At 45.3% G+C, this 11220-nt stretch overlaps 1 protein-coding gene across 2 annotated transcripts in view; it reads left to right on the top strand.

Annotated features, from left to right (window-relative positions):
- Nucleotides 1-1290: 1290 nt before the first annotated feature.
- ATP8B3 (ATPase phospholipid transporting 8B3) overlaps nucleotides 1291-11220 on the top strand; it is an 81425-nt gene continuing 71495 nt past the window's right edge. Inside the window, exon 1 of one of the 2 annotated variants that reach the window (XM_027853214.1) lies at nucleotides 1291-1388. The gene's annotated coding sequence lies outside the window, so the exon portion shown is untranslated. Of the gene's footprint in view, nucleotides 1514-11220 lie in introns of both variants that reach the window. The other variant, XM_027853213.1, reaches the window with a different exon arrangement.

The raw sequence follows: 11220 nt of genomic DNA, 5'->3' as shown, positions 1-11220 counted from the left end.
TTTCAGAGCTGGGAGGGCCCTCAGAACCCAGACTATCAGAACTGGTAAGGCCCTTAGAACACAGAGTGTCAGAGGTGGGATGGCCCTTAGAACACAGGATGTCAAACATAAAAACCAAGGCCCTCAGTGTGAGTGACCTGATCTGTAGCCTTTGATTCTATCCTTTGTTGCCATATTATTTAACTGTCGTCTTTGTGAATCCCCACAACCTGAGGAGAAGGTCCAGGCATCATCCTGAAGCTCCCTTCTCCCCCGGCAGTTCATATATTCTGTAGACCTGGGATTTCTTTATTCCTTGTCCTTTCTCTCCCAGTGGGGGCACTAGTGGGAGTGTTCTTCATGTTGCATAGCTCACCTCAAGGAGGTGTGTGTAAGGAATGGCTGTATGTCTCTCTGTGTTAGTAGGTATATTTCACATGTCTCTGTGTGTAACTCCGTGTTTGTGTCTCTGTGTCCAATGTATGAGTTGTGCACGTGTCTGGGGAGTGTGTGTGTGTCTCAGTACATCTGGTGTGTTTTTGTGTCTGCTGTACATCTGGTAAGTGTTTTGTGTTTGTCTATATCTGAGTACACAGTCAGCTGCTGCTGATGCCAATTTCTCTTTCCTCTCTCTCTCAGTCGTCTCTCACCTCTCCTCTTTCCTTGCCTTTTTTCTCTCTCTTCTTATATCCTCTCTCTTCTCTTCCTCTCCCCTCTTCCTTTTTTCTCTCTCCCCTCTCTCCTTTCTCCTCTTTTCTCCCTGTCTTCTCTCACTCTTTCCCCTCTCTTCTCTAACTCCTCTCTTGTTCTTTCTTCCTCTATCCTCTCTCCCTCTGTTCTCTCCTGTCCCCTTTCTACTCTTTCCCTCTCTTTCTCCATCTCTCCTTCTGTCCTCTCTCCCTATCTTTTCTCTCACTTCTCTCCTTTTTCCTTTTCTCTCTTCCTGTTTTTTCTTCCTTTTCTTCTTTTCCCCTCTCTTCTCTCGCTGTTTTCTCCTCCTTCTCCTTTTCCTCCTCCTCCTCCTTCTCTCTCTCTCTCTCTCTCTCTCTCTCTCTCTCTCTTTCTCCCCCCTCCCACTTCCTTGTGCCCTCTCTTCCGTCTTCCCCCTCCTCTCTTCTCTCTCCTTACTCTCCTCTCTCCCACCCGCGAGCTCTCTCTTTTTCTCCTTTCCTTGGGGCGGCTCCGCCCCTAGGGCCCCCGAGGCGCCCGGGGGCGGAGCTGGAGCGGAGCCAGAGCTGAGCCAAGCCGGCCCTTTCTCCTCCTTTTTTTCCTCCTTCTCTTCCTCCTAACCCCTCCCCATCCTGTTTAAAAGTCCAGATGCTGCCTGGGCCCCTCCAGATGCTCCCTGGGCCTTCAACTACCCAACTCGGAGACCCCTTGATGGGGCGCCGACTGGCCCCGGAGAGCAGGTGAGCACCGTCCCAGTGCCGCCACACGCAGGCTGAACTCTTGGGGCCTCCTTCCCCAGGTGGTGCTAGGAGACGGACGGAGTGAGGGAAGGAAAGTCTACCCCATCGCTCCTCCGTCCCAACAGGTGGGTCAAAAAGACTGAGCTCCTTAGTCCGGACTGGGGTGGGAATGGGGGAGGAAGGAGATCCCTTGGCCCCCTTCCCAGACTTGGCAATGTCCCCACCTGTCAGCAGGTGTCTCCTCAGACGACTTCAGTCCCAAGCACTGTCTTCATTCTCCAAGAGTGGGATGGATTTGGGCTAGAGGGAAGGGAAGGATTTCTTTCCACTTTTCAGATGGGAACACTGAGGTCCTGGCTCCTAAGCTGGAGATGGAGATTCTAGTAAACACTGGGATTGGAAAGAGGACAGTCTTTCTGCTTGCTCTTGTGACCTTTGCTCCTACTGATGCAAAGGGATGGGTCCTGGGCTGGCAGTATGATTCAGTATGTGACCACGGGTAAGTCCTTCCTCAGTCCTGGCCTCAGCTTCCTTATCTGTAGAGCAAATGGCTCCTATAAAGTGATCTCTGAGGGACTTCCTCAGGGCCCTTCTAGCTCTCATGTTTTTAGTTATGTTATGTCACGTTATGTCATTTAGTTATATTTGGTCATATTTTTAGTTATCTCTCTTGGGCTGTAAGATACCCAAGGAAAGCGTATGCCCTCTCTGCAGTACCCTCCTTCTCTTTGGCAAGCTCAAGGAAGCCCCCCAAAGTGTGTATGTGGGCTGCTGGACTGATCCCTCTAAACTAGCCTGGTTCTCAGTGACTCAGGCTCCATGCCAAACAACCCTACGAGTGCAGATAGTGTGAACCATGTTTGACAGATGAGGGAAACGGGACATACAGAAGTCAAGGAATTTAGAATCACAGGATTTTAAAGCTGGGAGGGATCTTCACGCTGATTTTGTCCAACTCCTTCATATGACAGATGGAGAAACAATACCAGGGAGGTCAAAAGAGTTGTCCAGAGCCTCTGAGTGGCACGTGGCAGACCAAGGGGATGTGGGGGGTGTGGCTGTACTCCAGTGTTTGGACTCCAGATCCAGGGCTCTTTTCCATCATACCATGCTGTTCCTCTAAGGGCCCTCCCAGGTTTGAGATCTTGGATTCTAAGGGTATCTCCTACTCCTAGTTCTAAAAGGCTCCCCAGCTCTGACCTCCCATGTTCTAGACTTCCCAGCTGTCCCATTTTATATCTAAGGGCATCCCTTGCTCTAGTGGTCTAATGAGATCTGAGTATTTCCAAGTCTTTTGGCACTAATCCCCTTCTCTGTCCTCTGGCTGTCGTCTCTTTGTCCCTCTCTTCCTACTCCTGAGGAATAGCCGCAGGAAGTGAAGATGTGAGGATGCCTGGGGATCCCCATCTCCAACACTGATTTCTAATGAGGGGTGGGGGTGTGTGTGTGTGTGTGTGTGTGTGTGTGTGTGTGTGTTGTTTCAGTTCAGACTATTGTCTAAGAGCCTGGTTTATAACCTGAGCCTCTCTCTACTTTTTAACCTTACCTGCTGTGCCTCCCCGCTTCCCCTCTTCTCATCCAATCCCAGACTCCTACTCTCAGAGAATGGTCAGGAATCCAATTCTGGCTCCCTTCAGCCCGCCCCTCCCCCCAGACAAATTGGACCTCTGGAAGTTGGGAAGGGGATGAGATTATCTGTAGAACACTCTTCTTTCCCCACAGGAAGCAGTTACCCTTCTGGTTAAGGGGGCTCAAGCTGGGGCAGCTTTTGGACAGGAAGCCTAAAAGGGATGATTGGATTGTCACTAAGAAAATTGATTTTGGGGTTACAAGCTGGGCATTGGTGGTTCTGGCATTAACTCATTTCCCTTCTCTGCCTCAGGCTCCCTCTCTGTAAAACAAAGGGCTTGGACTAGAGGGTTTCTAAGGCTGCTCACACCTGCATTTCTTTTTTTTTTTAATTAATTTATTTTGATTTATCAACAATCACTTCCATAAGCTTTTGAGTTTTAAATTTTTCTCCCCCTCCCTTCACCCCTCCCTCCCCAAGACAGGACGCAATCTGACATAGGCTATACATATACATTCCTATTAAACATATTTTCACATTAGTGATGTTGTAAGTAGGAATTAGAACAAATAGGAGGAATCACCAGAAAGAAGAAACAAAGCACAACAGAAGGAAAAAAATAGCAAATAATAGGCTTCGATCTGCATTCACATTTGCATTTCTATAACACATCTTTTGCTTCCTGAACCTGAGTCTTCCTTTTTCTAAGTCTCTATTGCCTCCTCTTTAAAACGAGGAGGGCAAAACAAAGACTGCTCCTGGGGCTCCTGGGAGGTCCCGTCCTTACCTTGTTTGCTGCTCAGTTTGAGACAAGTTGATCTCCCACTTGGACTAGAAAGAGGGTGGAGAGGAGGAAAGGAAACTTTCCTGGAGGTCTAGAGAAAGGGCCCTTTGGCAGGAACTTCAGAGAACAGGTCAGGGCCCTTTAGAGCACAGGATGTCAGAGCTGGGAGGATCCTTAGATTACAGAGTGTCAGAGGTGGGGATGGCCCTTAGAATACAGGATGCGTGGAAGAGGGCCCTCAGAACTTAAGATGTCTAGCTGGGAGGGCTCTTAGAACTCAGGAAGTCAGAGCTGGAAGGATCCTCAGGACACAGAATGTCAGAGCTGGGAGGGTCCTTAGGACCCAGAATATCAGATCTGGGGGTGTGGCAAGGGGCCTTAGAATACAAGAAAACAGAATGTCAGAGATAGTAATGACCATTGAACATATGGTATGAATTATGGGAAATAGAAAGTACTTAAGATTTCTAGGAAGTCTAAATTCCTCACTTTACAGGTGAGGAAACTGAGGCCCAGGGTGAGGAGTGGGAGAAGTGACTAGCTGAAGATCACATAGAGCATCAGTGACTGAGCCAGCATGAGAAACCAGGTCCTCTGTCCCCAGGTCTCCTTGCAGAATACTACCTTTCCTGGCTATGCTCACTTGGACGTAGGGGGATTGAAAAGCTCCTCATGTAGGGGTAGCTGTCCGGACAGGACTTCATAAATATTTATTGCCTTGGAGGGAGAGTAACCCTTCATCTTGGGGTGGACCATTCCTTTTGTCTCAGGAGCTGGGAGGCCCAGGTATAAATATTTCCTGTGACACTTTTTTTTTTTTGGTGGGATTATGGGGAAGTCCTTTTACCTCTCTGGACCTAGCTTCTTCATCTGTAAAATGGGGATAATAATTTGTACTGTCTGGCTCCTATGGCTGTTGGAGGGAAAGTCTCTTTTTGTAATCCTTAAAAAGTACTATATAAATGTGCTATTTTTATGTAAAGTGCATTGTAAATCCTAATGTATTATATAACTGTTAGCCATTAAAACAATGCTGGGGACATTATTTCCAATAGCCTTCCTGGAGAAAAAAAATGACCTGTGGGAGTGTATTTCTTGTTGTCCATTGGGATGGATCTTCTGTATTTTATTTCTACTTTCCATTGCACCAGGCCTAATGATTTCTTGAACTGAATTTCCCATCAACTTTCACTCTTTGAACAGAAGTTTGCTCATTTGTAAAACTGTGATAAAAACGTCTTCCCTGGCTTATCACAGGCTCGCTACCTACCACCTCTGCAAAAAAGAACAATTATAATTACTACAACAAACTATAGCTAGCATTTCCAAAGCATTTTAAGGCTTGCAAGGGGCTTTGCATATGGGAATCAGGAAGATCCGAGTTCAAATCCTGCTTCAGACTCTTCCTACCTGTGTGACCCTGGGCAAGTCACTTAACCTTGTTTGGTTCAGTTCGCTCAACTGTAAAATGGAGGTGATAATGACAGTACCTGTCTTCCAGGATTGTTTTGAAGATCAGATGAGATAATACTTGTAAAGCACTAAGCACATTGTAAGGGTCATACAAATGTTAGCCATTATTATCTCATTGTGTTTTCATCTGAGAGGTTGACACCCCTCAAAGACTGTCTGGAATGAATTCAGACTCAAGCATTCTTTGAGTCAAGTTGGCAAAGATTTATTATTACCCTTGTAGCGGGCAAGGATTCTTTTTTTTTTTTTTGGTTAGGCAGTGGGGTGAAATGACTTGCCCAGGGTCACACAGCTAACAAGTGTCAAGTGTCTGAGGTCAAATTGGAACTCAGGTCTTCCTGAATTCAGGGCCGGTACTCTACTGCGCCATCTAGCTGCTCCCTCCGGCAAGGATTCTTAAGGAACCTGTGAGAGACTAGGAATGGTGCTGGGGTTTATATGGAAAATGGCATGGGAAAGGAATGCTAGGGATACTGATTAGGTAATTGAAAGGTCCAGTTGTCTTTGGGAGCTATGGATGGGAAAGTGTAGGGAGTATACCAGATGGAGAGGGAGATGTCAGAGGATCTTGGGCATCTGGCGGGTGGAAGAGTCCCTGGGCCAGCCACGGACAAAAACTCCTTGGACCAGACAAGACACCCCTCTCTCTGTCCTGATTGGCAACACGGAAAAGTTTTCTTACAGGACAGGAGCTTACTAAGGAATTAGGAGGCTTCCAGAGACATGATCTTAGGGCTGGAAGCAGCCCAGCACTCTCACCCAGCTTTGTGTAACTGCACCAGGGAGAGATAAGTGTCTTGCTGGGACACACTCATGAGTACTTGCTAGGTACAGTGTCCCTGGGCTGGAGGGAAACTTCCAGGGATAGTGTTTCTGAGGCCTGGGAGAAATTGGGGTCCAAGCACAGGCACCCAAGCACCCCATCAATTGGATCTTCTTAGCCACCCTGGGAAATAGGTGCTATCACCATCCCTGTGAAATCCTTTTTGATATCTCTTCTCTGGGAGTAGAATATGGCAGATAATGTCAGATTTTTTGATGTCTTGATTAGTTTTGTTGAACCGATTTCCCACAGAATGGCTCTCTAGGGAAAGGGGGAGAGAGGGATAGACTGGAAAATATAGGTGATGTAAACACAAGATAGAAATAAAATTTTATTTTGAATGAATACCTGCCCTGTTTATCTTGCAGGGCTATGGTTGGTGGAGTGTTGGTCCAAGGAATTCCCTGATCAACTTGATAAGCTTGGAGTGAAGAGACCGGGAGGCTTTGGGGCTTTGGAATATGTAGCAGGCATGTGAGGGGGGTATTTTTGCTAGGCATAAGAAAGGCACTTTTTGATATGTGTGTGTGGTCATGGGTGGGAAGGAGTTGTTTGGGGGGAGCAGAAAGGGAGCAGATTAAATCTGACTTCTTGATTTTGCCAGGGTACCAACCTGGCTGCATAACACCTTGTCCACCCGTTGTCCTTCTTCCTTCCTCCCACCTATAAGTCTGTGCTTGTTCAGGGGCATGGAGAACTTGGCTGTGAGCATGGCATGCCAAACTGGGGGCAAGGTGACCGGGGGCAGGTGGTGGGGTAGGGGTGGGGGGGGAGGGATGGAGGGATAGACTGTTTGGATCACTCAATCAGCAAGCATTTATTAAGTATCTGTTTTGTGCCAGATACTATGCTAGGTGCTGGATCTCTGCCTTCAAGGTGCTTACATAGTATTTGGAGAGAGGGACAGAGGAGTTCATATATCCATATATACACATATACACACACAGAAACATATATTTAAATGATTTCTTTATTTTTTAGCATTCTTTTTAAATTTTGAGTTCCAAATTCTCTCCCTCCTTCTCACCCCTCCCCCACCCACCGAGAAGGCAAGCAATATGATATCAATTATACATGTGAAATCAGACAAAACATATTTCTGTATTAGCCACATTTAAAAAAAACCAAGAAAAATAAAGAAAGTGAGAAAATTGTACTTCAGTTTGTCCTTAGAGTTTTTCAGTTCTCTTTCTGGAGGTGGATAGCATTTTATTCCAGTGTGAGTGCTTTGGAATTGTCTTGTATGGTTATATTATGTATCATTATATCATCATTATCATTATATATGTCAGAGTAGTCAACATTGTTCACAGTGGATTATCATTGCAACGTTGTTGGTACTGTGCACAATGATCACCTGGTTCTTCTAACTTTATTTTGTATCAGTTCATATAGGTATTGCCATGTTTTTCTGAAACCACTTCATTTGTGACTTCTTACAGCACAATAGTATTCTATCACATTCATATTCGACAACTTGTTCAGCCATTCCCCAATTGATGGGCATCCTCTTGATTTCCAATTCTTAGCCATCACAAAAAAGAGCTGTTATAAATATTTTTGTACGTATAAGTCCTTTTTCTTCTTCTTGGATCTCTTTGGGATACAGACCTTGTAGTAGTATTGCTGGGTCAAAGGATATGCAGAGTTTTTCACCCCTGTGGGCCTACTTCCAAATTATTCTCCAGAAAGGTTGGACAGTTCACTACACCAACAGTTCATTAGTGTACCTATTTCCCTGTCATCCCCTCCAGCACTTGTCATTTCTGATAGGTGATACCTATCAGACTTATCAGATACCTATCTGAGGTGATACCTCAGTTATTTTAATTTGCCTTTTTCTAGTCAATAGTGATTTACAGCATTTTTTTTCTTATGGCTATAGATAGCCTTGATTTCTTCTTCTGAAAACTGCCTGTTCATATCCTTTGACCATTTATTAAATGGAGAATGGCTCTTATTTTTATAAATTTGACTCAGTTTTATACTCAGTGTATATTTGAGGAATGAAACTTTTATCAGAGAAACTTGCTGTAAAAATTTTCCATATTATTTCATTGTCTATGGTACCTTTTAGCAAAATGTAGTTTCTTTGATTAATCACTTTTAATTAGCTTTATTTTTGCTCTTAGTTTGTCTGAGATTATAATTGTTATCTCTGCCTTTTTCTTTTTTTACGTCAGCTGAAGCACGTTAGGTTCTGCTCCAGCCCTTTCTTCAACTCTGTGTGTGTCTTTCTGTTTCAAGTGTGCCTCTTGTAAACAACAGATTGTGGGATTCTGGTTTCTAATCCATTCTACTATCCACTTCCTTTTTATGGGTGAGCTCATTCCATTCACATTCATAGTTATGATTCCAAACTATGTCTTTCCCTTTATCCCATTTTCTTCTGTTTCTTCTTCTTTCTTTTTATACTCTCCCTCCTCAAAAGTCTATTTTGCCTTTAACCACTGCCTCCTTTGATCCACCCTTCCTTTTATCATCCCTTTTACCTTTCTTTTATCCCTTTCCACTCCTATTTCCCTGTTGAGTAAGTTAGATTTCTATACACAGCTTAGTGTGAAGTCTTCCCTCTTTCAACTAATTCCAATGACAGTGAGATTCAAGCACTCTTCCCCACCCCACCCTCCACTGTAAAAGCTCTTCCTTTCCTGCCTTTTTTTTTTTTAATGTGAGACAATATTACGTCTTCTATGGGAGAGTTTTTAAAGATGTCCTGCAAAATCTACACACTTTGATTCAAGATATGTCTCTCATGGGCTTGTTGTGTGCAAGGCAATGGCGAGGTGCCAGGGATACAAAGAAACAAAATGGTTCCTTCCCTCAAGGAATTGTTTTGTTTTAGGCAATTAGGGTTAAGTGACTTGCCCAGGGTCACACAGCTAGTAAGTTTCAAATGTTTGGTCTGAGGCTGGATTTGAACTCAGGTCCTCCTGACTTCAGGGCTGGTACTCTAGCCACTGTGCCACCTAGCTGCCCCAGGAGTTTATGAACTTTTGAGGGAACAGAACAAGGAAGAAGCAAGTTAGTAAATACAAATTATATTACAAATGGATACAAAGTTCAATCAATAGCTACCGAGGGCTAGTGACTAGGGGGATGAAGAAAGGTATTCTGTAGGAGGTCCCTTGAACTGTGTTTGAAGGAGGCAGAGTCTAAGAGATAGAGGTGTGGAGGGAATGAATTCCAGATTACCTCTGTAGTCCTTATCACTTTGGACCTGCCAGTGTTTTTCAAGGACAGTGGGATCCTCATTCAAAGTCTTCTGGAGGAGACTGGATGCTGTTTGTGGGGCATGTTGTTGGGGGGGGGGAATTTCTTGTTCAGCTGTGGGTTGAGCTGTTGAGGTCCTTTCAAACTAAGAAAATATGCATGTGAATGTACCTGAGTGTATACATGTGTGATGTACAGAAACAGGCTTAAACTCTCTCTATTCCAGTGAAACTGGCTTATATGCTTTTCCTTATATGTGACATTCATTTCCCACCTCTGTGCCTTTGGCTAGCCTGTTCCCTGTGCCTGGAATATTACCTCTCCTCACCTCTGCTTCTTGGAGCTAAAGCTGCACTACAACTTTTGGGACACTCTGTATTTTGGGTTTACTTAGCTATGTTCATGTTGTTTCTGCCAGTAGAATGTAAGCTCCTTGAGGACAGAGACTGTGGAATATTTATTTTTGTATCCCTTGTGCTTAGCATAGGCTAGGCTAGGCTAGGGAGAGAGACTAGAACTGTGATTTTACTGATACAGAAAACTCCCTGATGGGGAAATTGCCTCTACTAATTCAGATAGGCACCTTCTATGTAGCTTATAGTCTTAGAGACATGATAAATGCTTATTGAATTGAAGCTCTCTCCTTGTGGCTGCTTGCCCAAGGTTCACAGTTGGTAGTTTGGGACACTACTTCCCTGATGTTGGAAAGGACAGGGTCAGGAAGAAACTGAGGGCTGCAAGGCCCCGTTGAATCCAGCCAGCGTGTGTTTACTATATACCCAACCTGGTGCCCTGCATGGATCAAAAGGAAGTGGGAATTCCTATTCCCTGTCATCAAGGTGCTTACGATCAATTGGACAAGCCTCAAAGCCGAGAGTAAAGAATGAGGACTGACAGAGATTACAAGTGGGAGTATAAGTGAGTGCTAGAAGCTCCATGGAGGAAAGGAGAGATCACTGGAGGTAAGTGGTAAGGGAGTACTTCATGGACCAGGTGGGGGTAGGCAAGGGTGGAGAACCTGCAGCCTGGAGACCACACGTGGCCCTCCAGGTCCTCACGTGTGGCCCTTTGACTGAGTCCAAACTTCACAGAGCAAATCCCCTTAATAAAAGGATTTGTTCTGTAAAACTTGGACTCAGTCAAAAGGCCGCACCCAAAGACTTAGAAGCCCACTTGTGGCCTTGAGGCCACAGGTTCCCTACCACTGGGTAAGGTTTGGAGTAGCTGAAGGGAAGACAAAGGGCATGTCACAAAAGTGATGTATAAGCAAAGATGTGAGGGTAGAGCCTGAATGTTGGGCAAGTACGGTGTTGGGGTTGGGATGAGAGGGGCTGTGTGGACCGTCCCTCAGAGTCTAGTCTCCACCCCCTCCCCAGGGTAGCAGATCCTCTGAACTCAAAGTCGGAGAGAAGACGGTTCAGGGTGGGAAGGGGCAATCATCTGCGTCAACCCTTGGATGTGACGAGTGACAGGTGTGCCGGTGGGTCATTGGTTCCCTACAGTGGGACATGAAACTCTCCTATGTGGTGACCCAAGGCAGTCACGTGGTGAATTCAGGTGTCTAAATCTTGGCGCCAATGGAGAATCAATAGCGGAAGAAACATGTTCTTCTAAATGTTAGCCCCCTGGAACAGCTACCCGCCTCTACATAGCTCTGTCTTTCTTCCTTGACCAAGCTTTAAATGCCGAGTTTTTAGTAGATTTTTGGGGGTAATTTAGCCTAGTCCAGGCATCGTGGTAGAGAGTCAAAGGGATGCTGGATTTACAATTAGAAGACCCAGGTTAGACCCGTGTTGCCCTTGCTGTCCCCTATCTGTAGGAGCTGGGGCAGTTGGCTTCTCATCTCTGGGCCTCAGTTTCTTCATCTGTTAAATGAAAGGATTGGACTTGATGATCACAGATATGCCTTCTGTTTAATTAATTAATTAATTAATTCTTTTGGCGAGGCAATGGGGTGAAGTGATTTGCC

Source organism: Vombatus ursinus, unplaced genomic scaffold (assembly GCF_900497805.2).
Source record: "Vombatus ursinus unplaced genomic scaffold, bare-nosed wombat genome assembly UNPS02009918.1, whole genome shotgun sequence".
Taxonomy (NCBI): domain Eukaryota; kingdom Metazoa; phylum Chordata; class Mammalia; order Diprotodontia; family Vombatidae; genus Vombatus; species Vombatus ursinus.
This window is presented reverse-complemented; position numbering and strand designations above follow the sequence as displayed.